The following is a 25,592-nucleotide window of genomic DNA, read 5'->3' on the forward strand; positions in this document are numbered from 1 at the left end:
CTAGGTCCCTGAGGAATCGCCACACTGTCTTCCAAAATGGTTGAACTAGTTTACAGTCCCACCAACAGTGTAAAAGTGTTCCTATTTCTCCACATCCTCTCCAGCACTTATTCTTTCCTGACTTTTTAATGATCGTCATTCTAACTGGTGTGAGATGGTATCTCACTGTGGTTTTGATTTGCATTTCTCTGATGGCCAGTGATGATGAGCATTTTTTCATGTGTCTGTTGGCTGCATAAATGTCTTCTTTTGAGAAGTGTCTGTTCATATCCTTTGCCCACTTTTTGATGGTGTTGTTTGTTTTCTTGTAAATTTGTTTAAGATCTTTGTAGATTCTGGATATTAGCCCTTTGTCAGGATGGAAGTTCCAAGATGGCCGAATAGGAACAGCTCCAGTCTACAGCTCCCAGCCTGAGTGATGCAGAAGACAGGAGATTTCTGCATTACCAACTGAGGTACCAGGTTCATCTCACTGGGGCTTGTCAGACAGTGAGTGCAGCCCACAGAGCAGGGTGGGGCATCGCCTCACCCGGGAAGTGCAAACGGTCAGGGAATTCCCTTTCCTAGCCAAGGGAGGCCATGACAGATGGTACCTGGAAAATCAGGACACTCTCACCCTAACAGTGCGCTTTTCCAATGGCCTTAGCAAACAGCACACCAGGAGACTATATCCCGCGCCTGGCTCGGAGGGTCCCACGCCCACAAAGCCTTGCTCACGGCAAGGACAGCAGTCTGAGATCAAACTGCAAGGCGGCGGCAAGGCTGGGGGAGGGGCATCAGCCATGGCTGAGGCTTGAGTAGGTAAACAAAACAGCTGGGAAGCTCAAAGCTGGTGGAGCCCACTGCAGCTCAAGGAGGCCTGCCTGCCTCTGTAGACTCCACCTGTAGGGGCAGGGCATAGCTGAACAAAAGGCAGCAGAAACTTCTGCAGACTTATACATCCCTTTCTGACAGCTTTGAAGAGAGTAGTGGTTCTCCCAGCACGGAGTGTGAGATCTGCGAACGTACAGTCTGCCTCCTCAAGTGGGTCCCTGACCACCGAGTAGCCTAACTGGGAGGCACCTCCCAGTAGGGGCTGACTGAAACCTCATACAGCCAGGTGCCCCTCTGAGACGAAGGTTCCAGAGGAAGGATCAGGCAGCAACATTTGCCATTCTGCAATATTTGCTGTTCTGCAGCCTCCGCTGGTGATACCCAGGCAAACAGGGTCTGGAGTGGACCTCCAGCAAACTCCAACAGACCTGCAGCTGAGGGTCCTGACTGTTAGAAGGAAAACTAACAAATAGAAAGGACATCCACACCAAAACCCCCTCTGTACGTCACCATCATCAGACCAAAGGTAGATTAAAAACCACAAAGGTGGGGAGAAACCAGAGCAGAAAAGGTGAAAATTCTAAAAATCAGAGCGCCTCTTCTCCTCCAAAGAAATGCAGCTCCTCGCTAGTAACAGAACAAAGCTGGATGGAGAATGACTTTAACGAGTTGAGAGAAGGCTTCAGACAGTGGTAATAACAAACTTCTCCGAGCTAAAGGAGGATGTTCCAACCCATCGCAAAGAAGCTAAAAACCTTGAAAAAAGATTAGACGAATGGCTAACTAGAATAAACAGTGTAAAGAAGACCTTAAATGACCTGATGGAGCTGAAAACGAAGGCATGAGAACTACGTGACGTATGCACAAGCTTCAGTAGCCGATCTGATAAAGTGGAAAAAAGGGTATCAGTGATTGAAGCTCAAATGAATGAAATGAAGTGAGAAGAGAAGTTTAGAGAAAAAAGAGTAAAAAGAAACAAAGCCTCCAAGAAATACGGCATTATGTGAAAACACCAAATCTATGTCTGACTGGTGTACCTGAAAGTGACAGGGAGAATGGAACCAAGTTGGAAAACACACTGCAGGATATTATCCAGGAGAACTTCCCCAACCTAGCAAGGCAGGCCAACATTCAGATTCAGGAAATACAGATAATGCCACAAAGATACTCCTCGAGAAGAGCAACTCCAAGACACATAATTGTCAGATTCACCAAAGCTGAAATGAAGGAAAAAATGTTAAGGGCAGCCAGAGAGAAAGGTCGGGTTACCCACAAAGGGAAGCCCATCAGACTAACAGCAGATCTCTCGGCAGAAACTCTACAAGCCAGAAGAGAGTGGGGGCCAATATTCAACATTGTTAAACAAAAGAATTTTCAACCCAGAATTTCATATTCAGCCAAACTAAGCTTCATAAGTGAAGGGGAAATAAAACCTTTACAAACAAACAAATGCTGAGAGATTTTGTCACCACCAGGCCTGCCCTAAAAGAGCTCCTGAAGGAAGCACTGAACACGGAAAGGAACAACCAGTTCCAGCCACTGCAAAAACATGCCAAATTGTAAAGACCATCGAGGCTAGGAAGAAACTGCATCAACTAATGAGCAAAATAACCAGCTAACATCATAATGACAGGATCAAATTCACACATAACAATATTAACCTTTAATGTAAATGGGCTAAATGCCCCAATTAAAGGACACAGACTGGCAAATTGGATAAAGAGTCAAGACTCATCAGTGTGCTGTATTCAGGAGACCCATCTCACATGCAGAGACACACATAGGCTCAAAATAAAGGGATGGAGGAAGATCTACCAAGCAAATGGAAAACAAAAAAAAAAGCAGGGGTTGCAATCCTAGTCTCTGATAAAACAGATTTTAAACCAACAAAGAACAAAAGAGACAAAGAAGGCCATTACATAATGGTAAAGGGATCAATTCAACAAGAAGAGCTAACTATCCTAAATATGTATGTACCCAATACAGGAGCACCCAGATTCATAAAGCAAGCCCTTAGAGACCTACAAAGAGACTTAGACTCCCATACAATAATAATGGGAGACTTTACCACCCCACTGTCAACATTAGACAGATCAACAAGACAGAAAGTTAACAAGGATATTCAGGAATTGAATTCAGCTCTGCACCAAGCAGACCTAATAGACATCTACAGAACTCTCCACCCCAAATCAACAGAATATACATTCTTCTCAGCACCACACCGCACTTATTCCAAAATTGACCACATAGTTGGAAGTAAAGCACTCCTCAGCAAATGTAAAAGAACAGAAATTATAACAAACTGTCTCTCAGACCACAGTGCAATCAAACTAGATCTCAGGATTAAGAAACTCACTCAAAACCGCTCAACTACATGGAAACTGAACAACCTGCTCCTGAATGACTACTGGGTACATAACGAAATGAAGGCAGAAATAAAGATGTTCTTTGAAACCAATGAGAACAAAGACACAACATACAAGAACCTCTGGGACACATTTAAAGCAGTGTGTAGAGGGAAATTTATTGCACTAAATGCCCATAAGAGAAAGCAGGAAAGATCTAAAATTGACACTCTAACATCACAATTAAAAGAACTAGAGAAGCAGCAAACACATTCAGAAGCTAGCAGAAGGCAAGAAATAACTAAGATCAGAGCAGAACTGAAATAAATAGAGACACAAAAAACCCTTCAAAAAATCAATGAATCCAGGAGCTGGTTTTTGAAAAGATCAACAAAATTGATAGACCGCTAGCAAGACTAATAAAGAAGAAAAGAGAGAAGAATCAAATAGACACAATAAAAAATCATAAAGGAGATATCACCACCGATCCCACAGAAATACAAACTACCATCAGAGAATACTATAAACACCTCTATGCAAATAAACTAGGAAATCTAGAGGAAATGGATAAATAACTGGACACATACACCCTCCCAAGACTAAACCAGGAAGAAGTTGAATCCCTGAATAGACCAATAACAGGTTCTGAAATTGAGGCAGTAATAGCCTACAAACCAAAAAAAGTCCAGGAACAGACGGATTCACAGCCGAATTCTATGAGAGGTACAAAGAGGAGCTGGTACCATTCCTTCTGAAACTATTCCAATCAATAGAAAAAGAGGGAATCCTCCCTAACGCATTTTATGAGGCCAGCATCATCCTGATACCAAAGCCTGGCAGAGACACAACAAAAAAGGGGAATTTTAGACCAATATCCCTGATGAACATCGATGCAAAAATCCTCAGTAAAATACTGGCAAACCAAATCCAGCAGCATATCACCAGGCTTATCCACCACAATCAAGTTGGCTTCATCCCTAGGATGCAAGGCTGGTTCAACATACGCAAATCAATAAATGTAATCCATCATATAAACAGAACCAAAGAAAAAAAAACATATGATTATCTCAACAGATGCAGAAAAGGCCTTTGACAAAATTCAACAGCCTTCATGCTAAAAACTCTCAATAAATTACGTATTGATGGGACGTATCTCAAAATAATAAGAGCTATTTATGACAAACCCACAGCCAATATCATACTGAATGGGCAAAAACTGGAAGCATTCCCTTTGAAAACTGGCACAAGACACGGATGCCCTCTCTCTCCACTCCTATTCAACATAGTGTTGGAAGTTCTGGCCAGGGCAATCAGGCAGGAGAAAGAAAAAAAGGGCATTCAATTAGGAAAAGAGGAAGCCAAATTGTCCCTGTTTGCAGATGACATGATTGTATATTTAGAAAACCCCATCATCTCAGCCCAAAATCTCCTTAAGCTGATAAGCAACTGCAGCAAAGTTTCAGGATACAAAATCAATGTGCAAAAATCACAAGCATTCCTATACACCAATAACAGACAAACAGAGAGCCAAATCATGAGTGAATTCCCATTCATAACTACTTCAAAGAGAATAAAATATCTAGGAATCCAACTTACAAGGGATGTGAAGGACCTGTTCAAGGAGAACTACAAACCACTGTTCAACGAAATAAAAGAGGACACAACCAAATGGAAGAACATTCCATGCTCATGGATAAGAAGAATCAATATCGTGAAAATGGCCATACTGCCCAAGGTAATTTATAGATTCAATGCCATCCCCATCAAGCTACCAATGACTTTCTTCACAGAATTGGAAAAAAACTACTTTAAAGTTCATATGGAACCAAAAAAGAGCCTGCATTGCCAAGTCAATCCTAAGTCAAAAGAACAAAGCTGGAGGCATCACACTACCTGACTTCAAACTATACTACAAGGCTACAGTAACCAAAACAGTATGGTACTGGTACCAAAACAGAGATATAGACCAATGGAACAGAACAGAGCCCTCAGAAATAATACCACACATCTACAACTATCTGATCTTGGACAAACATGACAAAAGCAAGAAATGGGGAAAGGATTCCCTATTTGGTAAATGGTGCTGGGAAAACTGGCTAGCCGTATGTAGAAAGCTGAAACTGGATCCCTTCCTTATACCTTATACAAAAATTATTTCAAGATGGATTAAAGACTTAAATGTTACACCTAAAACCATACAAACCCTAGAAGAAAACCTACGCAATACGATTCAGGACATAGGCATGGGCAAGGACTTCATGACTAAAACACCAAAAGCAACAAAATTTTGGCAACGAAAGCCAAAATTGACAAATGGGATCTAATTAAAGTAAAGAGCTTCTGCACAGCAAAAGAAACTACCATCAGAGTGAACAGGCAACCTACAGAATGGGAGAAAATTTTTACAATCTACTCAGCAGTTAAGATTTTAACAAAATCCCTTCTAAGGCCCTATGATAAAGAAGTCTGGATAATTTTTCTTATCATTTGTAACTAAATGTAATGATGATTATGATGGGAGACAAATATAAAATTAAACCTTAATGAACTGAATCTTGTTACTTCAGACTTTGTGAAACTGAAAAAGGAGACTGAAGCTAAAGAAAGGTTTCTGTAAGGTAATTGGTACTGTAAATGAGGACTGGAGAAAACCAGTTAAAGTCCTATTGTACAAAGATAAGTCTATCTGGTAATCTGGAGCCTCACTAATCAGTGGGGTGTATTTCAAAATATGCACAATCATGAGACATTTCATGGGCCTGTGATACAATCCATTTCCTCCAGTGGGGTCATCTGTGAAGTCAGTAAATCTTCACTCTCCCATTTAAATAGAATATATGCTTGTTTCTTTTCAATTTTCAGTAGGAGAAAAAGCACAAAGGCTTTAATCTAATAGATTTAGATTTATAGAATCTAAGGCCATAAGCATAAATCATTTTCAGAATACAAGGAGACTATGTGTGTTTGATAATAGCAGAGACTGGTAAAGGAAGGTATTAATGACTAGAAATCCTCAGACTAAAGGAAAACTGAAATACATGTGTGCTGGAGTCATGGCATCTGCCCCAACATGAGACTTTCCAGAGTCCAGGGATGACTTGGGCCTTGGAATCCACTTGGCTGGCATGGATCTTTCCTATGACACATAGAGCACTACACAGAGCTCCATTCTCATCTTGGCCTCTCCTATCAGGAAGAAAAGAAGATTCTCTTCCCATGGTTTTCCTGTCAGACATATACTCAGCTCCACAGGAAGATAGTCACCCACTTTGGTTTACTTGTAACTCATTAAAAACTCACAATATTTCTTAGGCTGTATTAATGAAATCAAATAAAGATAAAAGAAAATCTAGTGTCTGTTTTTAAGTGTTCACTGTTTTAATGACATCAATATACAATAGAAAGACATAAAATATTTCAGACTTCCACAAATGAAACAAATGATAAAAATGTGTTTAGAAAATCAACAGATGTAAGGACAAGTATGTTAAACATCCATCACTAGTCAATGCGCTGCGTAACTCTCTCTGCCTGGAGGTAGGGGGAGAGGGGAGAGTTTTTCACTTCTCCACCAGTCCATTCCTAACCTATGTTACAACAAGAAAACTCTAAACAACAGGGATAAAAAAAGAAAACAAAGGCCTAGTTTTGATGATTATAAATTGCTTCTAAGTGTCAAGTATTATGTTAATTAAATATTTAAGTATTCACAGTATTAAGTTGAAACAAAAATTGACATCCATGCCTCCCTTGGGGCCAAATGGATTGGTTAAATGAATTCTATCCAAAGTTTAAAGGAAGGAAACAACATTACAGGAAGTCTAGCTTTTAGCTTCAAAAATTTAGGAAAAAAAAAAACCTGAAGCAAATTAATGCAAATAGAATACATTTCCTATAGAAATAATGTTATAACTGTATGTCATGCTCTTAGCCAAGGCTTCATAATAAAATATAGTAATATACAACGAAGCAAGCTATAAATCTTCTATAATACTAAGTAAAAAAATTAATCTCTCAATAGTAATCAGAGAAATTTAGCAATGTAACGGATTTTAAAGAAAATTTAGCCCAGACTTCTTATTTAAAAGTAGAATTAAAATGATCAAAAAAGGACCAAAATAACTGTAAAGATGAGCAAAATATTTTGCACACTATGAATCATGGGTTCCACCATTTGTAATGCTAGCGGAAGGGGCAGATGGCAGATGTAGATACTCATTATATCACTATGCTTTAAAGCATGTATATATGTATCACATGTTCTTTTTAATGTTCTTTTATTCATATCAATTATTATATTTAAGACACACACACACACACAAATGAGAGCTCACAGGAGAGGAGAGAGTAGAAAGCATATATAACATTAAGTCTTAAGAAGTTGGGCTCAGAAATGGCCCAGAGAAATAGGGTGGTGGCTGGAGGGGACGATGGACAAGAGAGAATTTTAAGACAGGAGGTAAAAGAGTATGTTGTATACTGAGGCAGAATGGAAACGAAGGGATGAGCAAGGGCTGGCAGCAGCAGTAGAAGGCGACAAGGCTCATCCGGCTATTGCAAATGAGCACTGACTGGAACCTACATTAGCTTAACAGAAGAAAGAAGCAAAAGGAAAATATAATTCCATTCATATGAGATTTCCAGAAAAGGCAAATCTACAGAGATAGAAAGCAGATCAGTGATTTCCTGGGACTGGGGGTGGGAGCAGGAACTGACTGCAAATGGGCATGAGTGAACTTTTTGGGGTGACGTTGGACTAGACTGTAGTTTTTGGGGTGTCCTAGGACTAGACTGTAGTGATATCTGTATGAGCAGTAAGTTTATTTAAAATTATTGAATTGTATCTTACAATGGGAGGAATGTTGTGGCATTTAAATTATACCACAATAGAGCTGAGGAAGGAAGGATGGAAGGACGGAAGGAAGGAAGGAAGGAAGGAAGGAAGGAAGGAAACCAGAGTAACTAAGGAAGGAAGGAAACCAGAGTAACTATTGATATAGAGGGTGTGTTTCTTTCTTTTTTTTTTTTTTTTTTTTTTTGAGATGGAGTCTCGCTCTGTCACCCAGGCTGGAGTGCAGTGGCACAATCTCAACTCACTGCAACCTCTGCCTCCCAGGTTCAAGCAATTCTCCTGCCTCAGCCTCCCAAGTAGCTGGGATTACAGGCACCCGCCACCACACCCAGCTTTTTTGTATTTATAGTACAGACGGGGTTTCACTGTGTTGGCCAGGTTGGTCTTGAACTCCTGACCTCGTGATCTGCCCACCTCAGCCTCCCAAAGTGCTGGGAATACAAGTGTGAGCCACTGCACCTGGCCTAGAGGGTGTATTTCTAAGAACCCCTAGAAACAAAAATTTGGAAATTGTGATGCAAAGAGATAGCCACCAAGTCTATGGATCTTAAAAACAAAACCAAAGAAAACAAAATAAAACAGAGATGGCATGGCAACCCAAGCTGCTGCAAGCAGTTGTGTATTAAACCCTAAACACTGGTCAAATGAGGCTAAAATTCAGTTCCCATTCAAGCCACATCCCCAGGCTTCCTTACTTTGGATGAGGGACATTTTTCTGATCCATGCACCTGGAGAGCAACTTTTTATACTTCATCTGTCCAAATAGGGTGCTTTTATTTATTTTTTTCCCAATTTGTACAATGCCCTGGTGACAAAACTGTTCCTGGTGATCTGCAAGGTCTAGGCTAAATTAGCTTGCTGCTTCTTTGAAGCTGGTATCAATTATGTGATTCATAAATATGAGCTGATATTCTTGTTAATGGAAAACTTGAGACAATCTGAAAAATCACTCTATGCTATAGGTCCTAAGCTGGAAAAGTGTTCAATGATAGAAGACAGCCAGAAAGAACAAAAAAATCTGATTAGAAGGACAGAAATCAACAGCAGCATTAAAGCTGGTAATGGCAAGAGAAAGAAGAAACAGTATGCACAGCACTAACAAATGAAGATGCTCACCTTTTAGGGTAAATGGGGATCTACCAAAGAAGGGAGGGCTCTCACAGCTATGGGCTTCCTTGTAAGGACCAGGAAGAGAACATAACATAGGTAAGAAACTGACAGCTTCCTGTAGGAGAGAGACCTAAGTGGCAGGGAAGAGCTGATGTTGATGTTCAGATTAATTTCCCCCACACTGGGATTGATTTAAAGAACTTGCTTTCCTAACACTATAACTTCTATTGCTTATCAGCACTTTGTAGTCATATTGTACTACAATAGCTACCATCAAATTCCTTCTCCTTACCCAACACAGAAGCTCTTCAGTGTATCCCAGACATACACATTATTCCATATAATTTCTTGCAAGGGAACAAAGCTTCAATGTTCAATTATATGAGAATACCACCAATTACTGAGTTAACGGACAAATAAAACTCAGAATTTTCATTCCAATGAACAGCTTTTGTTTTCCTAGAAGAAGATAAACAGTGTATATATAAATATGATATACTTGGGGAAATTGCCATTTTTTTTTAACAAGAAGTTAACAGTATCTATTTAAGTCCTGAATTTCTCTAAATGGTATCCTTTGTAAATTCGATGCAACTTCCTAAGACAGAGACTGAAGCTCATCATTTCTTCTCGATACAAAAACATCTGGTTTCCATAGGAAGATCATAACAGTGCATCAGAAAAGAGAATGTCTCTGACCTCAGCCCACTTATTTGATCAACCCTTCCTTCTGCTTACACTCAAGTACACTCCGGGCCACCTTAATCCTCACACCTTTCTTACAGATTTACAGTAATGAAATGCTAAAAAGCATGTGTGAACATTCAACTCTTGGAAACTGTCCTCAGTTACTCATCTCAACTCAATCAGATTTGAGGAGTTGGCTCTGGAGATTAACAGGATTTCCAGGAATAATCTGAAAACAACCCATTTGCTTTCTGGGGCTTTCTGGATAGTAAAAAAGTAGTTTAGAAATTCTAAAAAAAAAAAAAAAAGGCATGAAATTTGGGCCACAGCAAAAATCACTCTTAGCAAACAATAGGAGGCTAGTAAGAGGAACACTTGGCTGAGCAACTCTTTAAGGCCCTTCCACTCACCAGGAAACCATAAAATCACATCTGAAAAAGTTTATAAAATATTTCTTTTCTATTTCAGATTATTCCCTTCCACATCGGATTTAAAGAACTTGCTTTCATAACACATAATAAGACACATTACAATTTGGTGACTGATGACAATGATACATCAACCACTGTGTGGAGTGCAAATCAGACCCAATAGATTTAAAATATGTTACAAAAAGATAAGCAAAACTGATATTAATAATAAAAACATTTGATTCTCTCAATTAATTTAAAATACTACTGCTGGCCAGGCGCGGTGGCTCATGCCTGTAGTCTCAGCACTTTGGGAGGTCAAGGCGGGTGGATCACGAGGTCAAGAGATCAAGGCCATCCTGGCTAACATGGTGAAACCCCGTCTCTACTAAAAATACAAAAACAAATTAGCTGGGCGTAGTGGTGTGCGCGTGTAGTCCCAGCTACTCAGGAGGCTGAGGCCGGAGAATCGCTTGAAGCTGGGAGGTGGAGGTTGCAGTAAGCCAAGATCGCGCCATTGCACTCCAGCCTGGCGACAGAGCAAGACTCCGTCTCAAAAAAAAAAAGAAAAAAAATACTGCTAACGATCATGTTCAAAGAAAGACCAGAACCTTAGAATAAACTGATAAAAAACGGACACCCAAAAACAGTCAACAGAACTCTACTCCTTATTTTAAATTACATTCTTCAAATTTCATGCTAGGTACACAGAAAAATATGTTGGATGGCAAATCTATAGTCCTAATGAATGGCTATAATAGAACCACTTTAAAAACAATCGCTTCCAATTACTAGCCCATTGATTATATTATTCCCTTAGCCCTCTGAAACCAATGAATTTTGTTGACTGATTTTTCCTTAAGTACATACATGATTTTTCTATACCAAGACAGAGGAACTGGCTGATGAAAATCAGACTGGTTTGGTAGTAGTGGTGATGTAACCATAATAGGTCTGTTGCCCCATGTGCACAGTAAATCAATACACCGAGACACCAGGTTGCACTGGTTTAATCACAGGGCTGCCAAACAAGGAAATGGGAGGAGACCTCAAATCTGTCTGCCAGAGGAGTTTGGGGATAGGGTTTTTAGGGGTTTTGGAATGGGCCAAAGTGTGGAGATTGTTGACATCAGCTGTTCTACTGGAATTCAAGATCTGTTTAAGCAATTCTTAAATGGAAGCCTATGATTCTAATGTCAGAGGTCCTATCTATCTTGAGCAAAAGCCTTATGATTCTAATGTCAGAAATCCTACTAGCTGGGCACGGTGGTATGTGCCTGTGGTCCCAGCTACTCGGGAGGCTGGGGTGGGAGGATCACTAGAGCCCAGGAAGTCAAGGCTGCAGTGAGCCGTGATTGTGCCACTGCACTCCAGCTAGGGTGGCTGAGCAAGACCCTGACTCAAAAAAATAACAACTACAACAAAAGAGAAATCCTATCTATAGGTACAGTGGGGATGCAAATGGTCAGTATCTAGTGTTCCATGACTTTCAGTTACAAAAAAAAGTGAGTCAAAGGAAACCCAAATTAATGCTTAATTACAACAATATTTCTGTCCAAAATTCTTGTTAACCCCGTGAGGGCAGCTTCAATGATGGAGTAAGAAGTAAAATTCAGCATGGTAGAGTTGAAGCCCTGTGTTATGTTTTGGCATCATATGTCCAAACCACACAACTACACTATCTCAGGAATCAGTGTTGTTAATGCTGGGTTTACTACAGCAAGTTTGTTTGTTTGTTTTTGTTTTTTACTTTAAGTTCTGGGATACAAGTGCAGAACATGCAGGTTCGTTACACAGATATACGGGTGCCATGGTGGTTTGCTGTACCTATCTGCCCGTCATCTAGGTTTTAAGCCCTGCATGTATTAGGTATTTGTCCTAATGCTGTCCCTCCCCTTGCCACCACCTGCCCTGGCAGGCCCTAGTGTGTGATGTTCCCTTCCCTGTGTCCATGTGTTCTCACTGTTGAACTCCCACTCATGAGTGAGAACATGTGGTGTTTGGTTTTCTGTTCCTGTGTTAGTTTGCTGAGGATGATGGTTTCCAGCTTCATCCATGTCCCTGCAAAGGACATGAACTCATTTTTTTATGGCTGCATAGTATTCCATGGTGTATATGTGCCACATTTTCTTTATCCAGCCTATCACTGATGGACATTTGGGTTGGTGCCAAGTCTTTGCTATTGTAAATAGTGTACTACGGCAAGTTTTAACTTTAATATGTTGACAATTTAATATTCAACAAAGCGTGACTTGGTGTGCTGCATGGAAGATTAGTCAGCAGCACACTTAGGATAGAAAGTTATTGGAAAAGTTGGTAGTGGAAGACTGCTTGGCTAAAGTTTCAAGCCTTTTATTTACATTATGCAAGGGAGACACACAACTTGGGTATTTTTTAAAAAAAATCCTTTCTGAAAAGGCTTGGATAGAAACATCCATTTCTGTAAAGTCCAATACTAAATTTAACCTCAGCTAAATTCACTTGTATATTTTTCCCAACCATATGGTAAGGACTGTAAACCAAAATGCATGAGACACGTCTCAATCAATTTAGAAGTTTATCTTGCCAAGGTTAAGAACCTGTCTTGAAGAAAACAACATGACACAACAGGAACAGTCTGTGACCTGTGCCTTTCTCCAAAGATGATCTTGAGAGCTTCAATATAGGGGGAAAGTAGGCTGGAGGGGAGAGAAGGAGGGTAGGTAATCCACATGCTGCAAGAGAGAAAGAGCAGGGAGGGGACGCGTCAGTTACATATTCGTCTTGAGCTCAGTAAATCAGCACTTCATACAGGATAGGGTGAACATAGAGTAGCTACATGTGGAGATATTTAACCTTTATCTGTAGCTATCTGCTAAGGAACAAAAGGAAAAGCAGTTTCTTGCACGACTCAGCTTTCAGCTTAATTTTTTCCGTTTGGCATAGTGACTCTTTCACAGGACAGAGGGAAAATCAATTATCAGTGTGGATTAATCTTATTGAACTTAACTTCAGGATACAGAATTTCAAATATCACATTAGTTACTTAGATATTTTATTTGTTTTATATAATTCAAAGTTCAACTCACCCATTCACACCCAATCCATGTAGAAATCCTGTGAATTTTATCTTCAGAATATATCTAAAATCCGATCACTTCTTACAACCTCCAGTTACCATCCTGGTTAAGCCACCACTGTCTCTTACCTGGATTTGTACAATAGTCTCCTCCCTGGAGCCCTGTTTCCACTCCTGCACCACCTCCCATGACCCCCAGTTCCTTCTAATGGTAGCCAGACTTATCCCTTAAAAATCAGGGTCAGATCATGCCCCTCCTTGGCTGAGAACCCTCCAATGGCTCCCTATTTATTCAGAACAAAAGCCAAAGTCCTTGCCTCCAAAGCCGCACAGGATCTGGTCCGCCTCTATCCAATTTGCTCCCTCTCCTACTTCCTCTCTTCACTTTCACGGCTACCCCCAGCCTTGCTGGCTTTGAACATGCCAGGCATACCCCTGCATCCAGGCCTTTTTACTGGCTTCCCCATCTTCCTGCAGGGTTCTTCCTTCAGATACCCACATTGCTTGCTTCCTCACCCTTTTCAGTCTTTGCTCAAATGTCTCTTTCTTAGTGAAGGCAACCCTGACCACCCAATTTAAAACTGCAATGTTCCCCTCTCCCTCCTCATTCCCCATATTCTATTCTATATCAGCTACAGAATTATCATTCTAGCCAGGTGTGGTGGCTCATGCCTGTAATCCCAGCACTTTGGGAGGTTGAAGCAGGTGGATCACTTGAGCTCGAGTCAAGACCAGCCTGGGAAACCTGGCAACCCCCCGTCTCTACAAAAAATTAAAAAATTAGCTGGGACTACAGGCATGGTGGCATGTGCCTTTAGTCCCAGGCTGAGGTAGGAGGATGACTTACTTTAGCCTAGGAAGTTGAGGCTGCAATGAGCTAAGATCACACCACTGCACTCCAGCCTGGGCGACAGAGTGAGAACCTGTCTCAAAAAAACAAAACTAAACTAAACAGAATTATCTTTCCACAGCACTATAGTTCTATCATTCTGCAGGACTTATTATTTTCTTACAAACTGCATAATTATTCATTATGCTTATTGTCCAAGCTGCTCCACCAGAATATTCGCTCCATGAAGATAACAGGCATTTTTTGCTTTGGATACTGATGTATCTCCAGGAGCTAGAAAAGCATCTGAAACAGCATGGGCACTCTTGTAGCATTATTACATAAATGGAGTTTCAGGTGCAGATACATGTTATATGGTGGCACCTACTCATAAAAGTCTAAGGAGGATAGATGCCAAGTTTCTAGGGCTGCAAAAGTGTGGGATCACAGAATCCCTCAGGCTAAAAGCAATTTCCTAAGCTACTGAGAAGGAAATAGTAAACTGGGGGAAATAGTAATTTGGGGGGAAGAAATAGGTATAATACAAGCACAGAATGGTCACCATCTCAATTTTTTCCTTATCAAAGTATTCAACTTTAGTGCACGGAGAACTTTGCCTCCAGGAATACAAGCCTTATTTTATAATAAAATTTATGGAGAAAATTGGGTTTATTCTATTTTTAAATTATGGGACTTTGAACCTTCCCTCTGCAAATATCACCAGGTTAATACAGGATAGACCTGTAGAGAGATCAAAAGGCAAATTTTCAGAAGCAAGACATGGTTAAAGTTAGATAAATTTCAAAATCCTGGGAAATGACTATTCCATCCTCCAGGGTGAATTGTTAGGGGCAGACCATCGAACTGCCTTGGTCCCCAGGTATGCCCTAAACACTTCTTCCTCCCTTTCTATGGATCACAGGAAATCTAGCCCCCTACTCCCCCAATGAGGTTTAACATTTATAGTCAAGAACAATCATAATGATAATAAATACCAACTTTACTTCTTCCACATTTAGTTTATGGTGACTATTTTATGCAGATGGAATTTGAGCCCCACCCAGTTATTTCTTTTCGAAGGAGGCCAAGCAGCTGTTCTACTGAAGAATAGCTGGACTACTGATGGTCTGTCCATTCCAATAGCTATGATGGCCACACAGGGCCCTCTGACTGCCACTGCCACAGCCAGAGCCGGGGACCCTGGACACAGAACGGAACATCTATCTTTGACTTTTCCCCACTGGAGTTTCTGCCAAGGGATCCCACACTCTCCTCATCTGAACCCTACCTAAACCTATCATACAGCAACAGAAGGGTTGCTCTAAAGATCACCAACTTTTCCACACCCCCTACTAGAGCTGACCCTCATCTCCCCAGAGCCCACTCTCATCTTAGACTCTACTCAGCTCCCCATCCTCGCTGGCTCAAATCCCAGGCACAAACACACAGCAAGAGAGAGATTCATGGGAACAGAAGCAGTATGCCAGAGCTCAGCTTCTTCATGGGTTAAATAGTTCATTGCAGCTGGCCTGGGAATCAACAGAAACTTTAAGACATAGTTTCTCTGACTAAACCACACATTTCAAAAACGCAGTTAGAACAGAACCTTTGGGCAAGTTGGAGAATGTACTTCTGATATGTATAAATAAAAGGCCAAATCAGTTCTCAAAAAAATATATATTACACAATTTCTCTGGGCAGAAACAGGGCCAACTGAATCCTTTCTTTCAGGAATCTGATCTGAGAGACCCAGAAACTGATGTCAGTTAGTGGTGCTGGCTGGTGGTGATGAAGAAGCACAGACTGAGGCAGTGAGGGTGAGCAGGCCAGGCCACATGCACACAAGAAAGCAGAGGAAACCAGGAAAGAGCAAGGGCAAGGAGGAAAAGGAAAAGGGGGGAGGAGGGGGAAGAGGAGGAAGAGAGCAGACCCTGGAGGAGGAGGAAGAGTCGGGGAGGGGGAGGAGGAGGAGGGGAGCAGACCCTGGAGGAGGAAGAGGAGGAGGGGAGCAGACACTGGAGGAGGAGGTGGAGGAGGAGGAGGAGGGGAGCAGACACTGGAGGAGGAGGAGGAAGAGGAGGAGGTGGAGGAGGAGGAGGAGGGGAGCAGACACTGGAGGAGGAGGAGGTGGAGGAGGAGGAGGAGGAGGAGGAGGCGGCCACCCAAGGTGGCAGTGGAGGCAGCGGCAGGGAGCAGACCCTGGAGGAGAAAGGGGAAAGGAAGGAGGCAGAGTGGAAGAGGAAGAGGGCAGCAGACTCCGGTGGTGGCGGAGAAGGAGAAGGAAGAGGAGGAGGAGGTCAGCGGACCCTGGAGAGAAACAGAAACAGAAACAGAAGGCAGGAGAGTCCTGGGACAGACCAGCAGTAGTGGGAGCTGCCTCTTCCCACAGAGCTCCAGGCTGAGTTTGCAGAGTTCCGGCCCAGAGGCCTGGCTTCGGCTGTCTCTGGGCTTTAAAGTCTTGATATCCTTTTTCATAATTGAAATTCCCACCCCACCCACTGCATTTCACCTTTCTTTTTTAAGATATATGAGCTGGTTTCAACTTCTTTCAATAAAAATAACTGGACTAACTAATCTAATGCCTCTAATTCCTTTGGCAATAACAACTAGAAATACAACTTTACAAATTCATCAGTGGTTGCCACAGTCTAACACAACATCTTTAAAGTTTCAGAGCAGATTAGAAGCAGATTTTAAGTAAAAAAGAATATTGATTGCTGAAGGTTCTTCCTTCAAATACATTTCATTTAAAATACAATTTTTCATTCCTTTGGGCAGTAAACAGCAGGTGAAATTAAAAACTCAAGTGAAAACTAATGAACTCACATTTTAACTTGTATTGTGCTAATTCACAGATAGCCAATTATTTTTACTAGCTGCACAGATGACTAAATAAAATCTGTTAATAAATGCAGCTAGAGTGTATTCAAGAAATTAGGCAATACATTTAGAATAAATTTGCATATCTGCTTATCATAAATGTAATTCTTTATAATAGAGGTCTTACTGGTATATAAGAGAGTAGATAGAAATGACTATGAAGGAGAAACACTTCCTGCTTCAACACTGAGGCTTTCATAAGAAGGGAGATGGCTCCAAAGAAGAACTGTGTTAACCCCTGACAGATGACTGTAGGAGGACCTTAAGATAAAAAGACACGCTTGAGGGGTTCCAGCCTGCTCCTGATCCTTCCTGCCTGTCTTCCTGCCTGTGGGCTCCGGGCTGCTAAGCCAGCCATAATGAGAGAGAGAGAGAGACAGAGAGAGACAGAGAGAGAGAGAGAGTGTAAATGAATACATAAATACAACAGACACACGCACATCTCCTGGTGGTTCTGCTCTTCTGTTAGAAGCATGACTTGAGATAAAGCATTTATTTATGCTTTAACCATCTCTCTCCCCTAGTGCTTCAGAAACCATTTAGAGGCAGAGAGCAAGTTTTGCTCAGTTTTGAATCCCAGGCACCTGCAATATCTTTACCTGGCATACACTGGGTGCTTCATAAATGTTTACTGAATTAATGTAATTAAGTGAAGATAATATGGCAATGAGGCCAGCCTGCAAGAGCTGAAAAAAAGATCTGTAAAATCAGGAGACAGAAGTGATTGCTACCCCATACTCACAATACTCTAAAGCAAGCTTGTCCAACCCATGGCCCGCGGGCCGCATGAGGTCCAGGATGGCTTTGACTGTGGCCCAACACAAATTCATAAACTTTCTTAAAACATGAAATTGTGTGTGCGCGCGTGTGTGTGTGTGTGTGTGTTTATTTTAGCTCATCAGCGATCATTAATGTTAGTGTATTTTATGTGTTGCCCAAGACAATTCTTTTTCCAATGTGGCCCAGGAAGCCAAAAGATTGGACACCCCCGCTCCAAAGTATACAGAGGACAAAATGACAACAATAATAGTAGTAACAATCATAATAATAACAGCTCCAGTTACTAAGCCCTTACTAAGTATAAGACACTTCATTAAAAATTGCTTCATACATATTATTTCACTCCAATACAAGAAAATCCCCTGATCCTGCTCAACTATTGCTCCTCTTCTCTATTCCCCATCAGTCGAGTTATCAATAGAGTTGTCTCCCCAGGCTGTCTTTACTTTCCTACCTCCTATTTACTCTTCTATTTATTGTAATTGATTTCTACTTCCATCAAAACAACAACAAAACCAAACCAAAAAACCATGCTTTCTCCAGGGTCACAAATGAGCCTATCACTAAGTTTAATAAACACTTTTCAATTTCCATTTTAAACAGTACTAAACACAATTAGCTCCCTTGAAGCATCATATTTTCTCAGCTTTATAGTAGCTGTACCATTCCCAATTTGTATTTGCAGACATCAGACTTCCCTAGCTGGCTTAAAAATAAAGAGGATTATTGATAGTTACTCAATCTCCTAGAAGCCTGGAGAATCAGGCTGGGATAATCAACAAGACAACTGCACATAGCCAGGAGAGAAGTCCAACCACATCACAAGTCTGAGCTAGCAAGAATACCCCGCACTGCCTCCCACCACAAAGGGTCTGAAAGCTAGAACTTCCACCACAGATGCCTGGGTAGTACCAGGAACCTTTGCCACTGTGTTTGCCAAATCTCTTCTGCACATGGCAACGACCTCACTGTCTTCCTTGTGCTTCTTGTCACACACATCATATGGATGCACAATCTTGGAAGAAACCAAGTCACACACAGAATTCTAGCTACAGGGCATTCTAGGAAATTTAGGCCACAGCAGCATAGGAAAATACACGGCAGAGGTATTAAATGAGCCAATCTACAGTATCTGCCACACCACCATATGTTTCTGCATTTCTTTTTTTTTCCCTTTGCAGCCTCCTCTGTCTGCTACCCCCAGCATATATTTTTCAATCTGTGTACTTCTCTCTATTTCTATTGCTATCATCATTTTTCACTTAGACTACTGCAATAACTTCTCACTTCCACTCTTAACTTGTAAGAATCCACGTGTTATTGAGAGAATCAAATAAGAAAGATGTTGTAACTTTAATATGTCATATAAAAATATCACTGCAAATAGACTTGTTCTTAGTTATAAATATTAAATTTTTAAACATATCATTTAAGTAGATAGCTACCCCTCTGGCATGAACTCAAGGTGCCAGAGAGATCCCTAGCAGATATACATATCAAATGACTAGGAACGATGCCAGAAATTCTATCAATAGGTTTAAATCTCTTTTCTTTTTCTTCTTCTTTTTCTAGAGAAAGGGTGTCGCTCTGTTGCCCAGGCTGGAATGCAGTGGCATGATCATAGCTCATGGCAGCCTCAAACTCCTGGGCTCAAGATCTTCCTGCCTCAACCTCTCAAATGCCTGGGATGACAGGCACATGCCACCACTCCTCGTTTAGTTGTTTAATTTTTTAATTTTTTCTAGCGATTGGGTCTCCCTTTGTCGCCCAGGTTGGTCTTGAGCTCCTGGGCTCGTGATCCTCTTGCCTCTGCCTCCCAAAGTGTTAGGATCACAGGCATGAGCTACCGTGCCTGGCCTAAATCATATTCATATCACTAACCCAGTATTCCTGGCTAAACTATAAATATCCCAGGAAAAGAGTCTTTGTTTGCTGCAAAATTGTATAAAGCTGGAATCAAATCCCAGCCCTGCCCCTTACTAGGTTGATCTGGAGAAAGTTTTTAACCTCTCTGCACTTCAAGGTCCACCCCCAGTCCTCATCTATAAGACAGGGAGAACAGGTTAGCTAAAAGGATCCAATGGAAATACCTAGTAAAGTAACTGATAAATAGGCAATGAACTGTAGTTCTGGTAATACCTTTACTGAGAATTGGTTTGCAAGACTGATTAATATCCAATGTGATGGTTAATGAAGAATGAAGCATTCTAGCAGTCTGACATGGGCCCCCTGTGTAAAAGGGATCGCACACACAGAGAAAAAAGAAGTACTATTGGGAGAGAACAGGGCTCTGCTTAAACAGAACAGTATGGGCCACCAGCAGCAGTGAGAGACAGGTAAGGCCTCTGGGAGCCTTCAGTCGGCAGTGGGTCATAAGAAAATAGAAATAGTGATCAAACCAGGAAGAGAGAATGAAACCCATTCTCACTCTTTTAAAAGCTTCTGTTTGGAGTGAGCCCAATGGGGAGCCATCAGTGTCTCTGATGTCCGTATCATTCTACTATACTTCCTTAGCTCAAACCACACTCAAGAAAGCACAGGAAATCAGAACCACAGTGGAAGATGGATGAGAAGCTGGAAGAGGAAGTGTTCAGGAATGGCACACCATTCTTTGTCTTATTCTATGTCCCAGAGCTCGTTCAGCAGCAGCAGCAATCTTCCTTAAACCAAAGGGATCCATGCTTGGATTTTCTTCACAGAGGACAAGCCTGCAAGCCAGATACCATTTCCCTGCTAACATCCTGCTTTCATCTTCAACTCAAGAGGTGAGTCAAAAGACAACTCTACGTTAGCTAAAATGTACCTACAGCTCTGTACCACCGCTAACGATGTAGAAGATACTATTTTCCACCAATATTTCTCATATATTTGGCCTATAGACTGACTCAATGAACAATTTTGTAAATGCAAGAAATTTATTATTCATTTGTATTTTCTAAGATGATGTCATTTAATTTAGTACTTTGAAAGACAGAATCTGTAGACGGTGGGATTTTATAAGTAGTCTTACAGACTTCTTACACTTACATTCTCCTTACAAATAAAACCATGTGGCCCTGACAGCCCTAGCACAAGAAATGAGACTTGGCTGGCAGCCAAATAGTACTTATCATAAGACCATATACAGGGCAAATTATTACTATGTGTTTATGAATGCCAAAGGTCACACATTCTGTTTTTTAAAAGTTGAAGTCTCTTGTTCATGTGTTAGCATCTGAAGGATATTCCACAACAAAAGGTAAAATATGCAAAAGCCACAATTTACACTCTAGCTTCAAAAGGCAAATAAGTTGTTTACAGCCAGAAACATGTACATTATTCCAGGGAAACAGCAGACAAGTGATAGACACTATATAAACACCTTCTGTATCTCTGTGTAACACACAATTTTAAAGTATATGCTAATACATTAATTCCCAACTAAAACACCTCTTAATTTTCTTATTTAAAGATCATTTTCATGGAACTCTTCATAAAAGAGGTTGTATGAAAGACTTCAAAGAAGATAAAAATTGTAAAGCTTGAATATTTATGCCAGCCCACACATACACCAGTCTCCTTTTTTCCCAGAGATAATAAGGAACAAAGATATTTTAGTAGACCTTTGAAAAGAGCATTCGCTTGAAAAGTCATCATGAATTCAACAAATATTTTTGCTAGGTATTGTAAGCACAAGGGAGGACAGTGAAATATATATATATTTGTATATATATGTACATACACACGTATATGTGTGTGTCACTAAAAGTCTATGTTCATGGAGCTTACCATGCAGTGGAAAGAAGGGGCACAAATAAAACAATCACACAAGTATAATATGAAAACCTCAACAAGTGCTCTGATAGGCCCATGCAGACTATGGGCACACAAGGGAGGAGAAAAATCAGAGGTCTGGGAAGGCAATTCTGAGGAAACGTCTTTGTCAGCTCAGACCACTACAACAGAATATCAGACTGGGTGGCTTATAAACAGAAATTTGTTTCTCACAGTTCTAAAGGCTGGGAAGTACAAGATCAAGGCACCAGCAGATTGGGTGTCTGGTAAAAACCTGATTCCTGTGGTTCACAGACAGCTATCTTCTCGCTGTGTCCTCAGATGGTGGAAAGAGGGCTACCTAGCTCTCTGGCCTCTTCTTTTAAGCACACGATCCCCATTCATGAGCGTTTCACCCTCATGACCTAATCACCTCCCAAAGGTCCTACCTCCTAATACCATCACACTGGAGATTAGGTTTCAACATATGAATTCTTGAAGGACACAAACATTCCGTCTATAGTGCTTCCCTACCACAACAACCAGATAGGGCAGAACAGGTGGCTTTACCATTACACTCTGGAAGTCAGGAATCCAAGTAGGTGTTTAAAGATTTTAAGGCAGGAACCAAAAGCTATTTTTCTTATTTCATCTTGGAATGAAAATAGTTTTTAAATTTTAGAAACCTACCTCCAAATTAAACATGCTATTAAAATTTTATGTAGACACAATCAAAAGTTATAGTTTAAAAAATCTTTTTGAATGAGAAGCTTGAATTTTTTTTCTTCTCTTTTTATTTATTTATATATTGAGACAAGGTTTCGCTGTGTTGCCCAGGCCAGTCTTGAACTCATGGGCTCAAGCAATCCTCCCATCTTGGCCTCCCAAAGTGCTGGTATTACAGGCATGAGTCACTGTACCCAGCCTGGAATATTTCCTGATTTTGATTTCAAGAAAGTCTGAGTACTTGAGGTGCTTACCATGAAGTGATCTGAATGGAAGTTACAGAACTATTCTATTCCATTTCTTTATTATACATTTCTGCTCCCCTCCACAAATTTTTAGCCTTTCAAGAACATCAAAAAGTAATATATATAGAATAAAAATATTATAGCATGTAGGCTATGCCCTTCCTCACTCTTATACCTCCCCTAGAGGTCCTTGCAAACACTGAGTGGTCAGTTGGGCTGGTTTCAATGCCAATGCCAAATCCAATACAGATAATTTCCTGCACTTGCACTTTGATTTCCTCACACCGGAAGCTGACTCTGGTGATAAGAAGAGTCTTGGTTACATTTAGGAAGTTTCAACATTTGATAAAAGTAGTGCTGATCCAACTTGTGCTACTCACCTTTCTTCCACTATTTTCCTGGCTTAAATCAGATCAAAAAGAGTTAGCATGCTCCAGTATTCTGCATCCCTCTGTTAAGGAAAGAAATACTCTACATGTCAAGATGTAAACTTCTGCAATTGTTGAGGATTCAGAAGGTCTTTCAGCAATGATGAAGAAATTATCAGTCTTAAAGATTGTGGACTTTACTGGTAGTAAAACGGTAAGAAGCTATCCGCAGAACCATGAATTTAGACTTGCTAATAAAGTATCATTCTGAAGCACAAGAGGCACACCCAAATACCCCCAAACAGAGGAAGAACACAAAATATCTGCAAAATTACAGCAATCTAGGGCCATTTGATCCAGATATTAATGGCTTGAGCAATGCAAGAGTCCCTGTATTAAAACACACATTGGTGTCTGATGTTCCTAATTCACCACTGTTTATTATCCTCAAGGGACAGGGAAGCATTACTTCAGAAGATTTTAATAAAAATTGCTAAAGTAAAATGGATGGGCCCATCTCCTCTGCCATACTAAAAACTATCTGACACTATTAATTCCTAGTAATATTAAATAAAGGGTATATTTTTATACTCTTTAAAGAATCGCTTTATTTTCTATGCTGCTGAGTATTGTGTATAATGTTCAAGATTTTGAAGAACGAATCACACTCAACTATCTTGGATTTTCATCAGGGAATGCTGCTCATGAATCATGCCTGATTAAACCAGTTTTTTGATTTTGCAGAGATTTGCCTCTCCACCTAAGTAATGCAGGCCATATCACTGATGTATTCAATTCATTGACTAATGACTTGCACATCTTCACTGATATTTTTTAGTAGTTGCTCTTGAGTAAATCTTACATGTGGTTTCCAGCAGCAACTATTCATTTCCTAAGCAGATAACCTTAAGACATAATTGATATTTTATCTTAGAGGGTAAGAACTGAAAGACATTCCAGACTTATTGAGTAACCCAGCTTTTTAAAGAGAGATTTCATTCATACACACACACACACACACACACGTGTTAATTCTTCTACTTTGAGGATTCTATTACCAGTTCATTTAAAAATGACCAGGAGACCTTTGAGGTTTAATGGGGAAGGGCTAAATATACTCCCTAAAGTCAAGCAACAGTCTTCCATGGAAAGCAAAATAAATAAGTCAATCAGTTAATTTTAACATTGTCAAAGCTCTCAAAGACGGAGGTATTTTCTAGGCAGACTGTTGAAGTGGTCATGTTTTTGGTTAACAAGTTCTTCTTTAGGTTGGACTTAAAACTTCTCCAGAAAAATTTAACTCCATTTTTACTCATTTCAACATCATTAGAGACAAAGAATAATTAGTCAATATTGTTGTAGAATTTCAAACTTCTAAGGAACTCCTAAAGATACCCAGCTCAGCAACATTGCAGGATACAAGATCAACATGCAAAAAACAGTCACATTTCTATATACTTACAATAAATGTGTGGAGACTGAAGTTTAAAACACAGTACCAGGTTGGGCACAGTGGCTCACGCCTGTAATCTCAGCATTTTGGGAGGCTGAGGCAGGCAGATCACCCGAGGTCAGGAGTTCAAGACCAGCCTGGCCAACGTGGTGAAACCCTGTCTCTACTAAAAATATGAAAATTAGCCAGGCGTGGTGATGCATGTCTGTAATCCCAGCTACTCAGGTGGCCGAGGCAGGAGAATCACTTGAACCTGGGAAACAGAGGCTGCAGTGAGCTGAGACTGAGCCACTGTACTCCGGTCTGAGTGACAGAGTGAGACTCCATCTTAAAAATAAAATAAAATATAAAATAAAATAAAATATAGTACCACTTACAGTCACCCCTCAAAAAAGAGAAGTATTTAGATACAAATCTAACAAAGACATATTCAGGATCTATATCCTGAAAATTACAAATTGCTGGTGAAATAAACCAAGGAAGACCTATATTAATTGGGGGACATATTGTGGTAATGGCTCAAGAGTCAACATAGTAAAAATGTCAATTCTCCTAAATTGATTTATAGGTTGGATGTAATTTCTATCAAAATCCCAGCAAGATTTTTGTAGACATAGACAAGCCTGTTCTAAAATGCATATGGAAAGGCACAGGACCTAGAAAAACTAAAACAATTTTGATAAAAACGAATAAAATAAGAAAAGTCACCCATCCCTAAGTTATGGCTTATTATACAGCTACCATAACTCAAGATGGTATGGTACCAGCAGAGCACATCAATGAAACAGAACAGAGGACCTAGAAATAGGCCCACACAAATATCTCCAACTGATTTCTGTCAAAGGTAGAAAGGTAATTCAATGGAGGAAAGAGTGTTTTAACAAACAGTCTGAAGCACTGAACCTCCACAGGCAAAAAACATGAACTTCAGCCTAAACCTCACATGTTCTACAAAAATTAACTCAAAATACATTGTTGGTACAAATGTAAAATGGTACAGCCACTATGGAAAGGACTGTGACATTTTCTTATAAAACTAAACATGCACTTACCATAAGATACAGAAAACAACTGTACTTTTAGGTGTTTATCCAAGAGAAATGAAAACAAGTTTATACAAAAATGTATACATGAATGTTCATCACAGCTTTATTCATAATATCCCCAACCCAAATGTCCTTCAATGGGTGAAAAGGTAAACTGTGGATATTCACAGTAATCAAAAGGAATGAGGTATTGATAGCTGGATGAATCTCAAAGGAATTATGGGTCATGAAAACAGC

At 40.4% G+C, this 25,592-nt stretch overlaps 1 protein-coding gene across 2 annotated transcripts in view; it reads right to left on the minus strand.

Moving 5' to 3' along the window:
- ZNF704 (zinc finger protein 704) overlaps nucleotides 1-25,592 on the minus strand; it is a 251,392-nt gene that overhangs the window by 199,538 nt on the left and 26,262 nt on the right. The window lies entirely within an intron of this gene.

This window comes from Pongo pygmaeus, chromosome 7 (assembly GCF_028885625.2).
Source record: "Pongo pygmaeus isolate AG05252 chromosome 7, NHGRI_mPonPyg2-v2.0_pri, whole genome shotgun sequence".
NCBI classification, from domain to species: domain Eukaryota; kingdom Metazoa; phylum Chordata; class Mammalia; order Primates; family Hominidae; genus Pongo; species Pongo pygmaeus.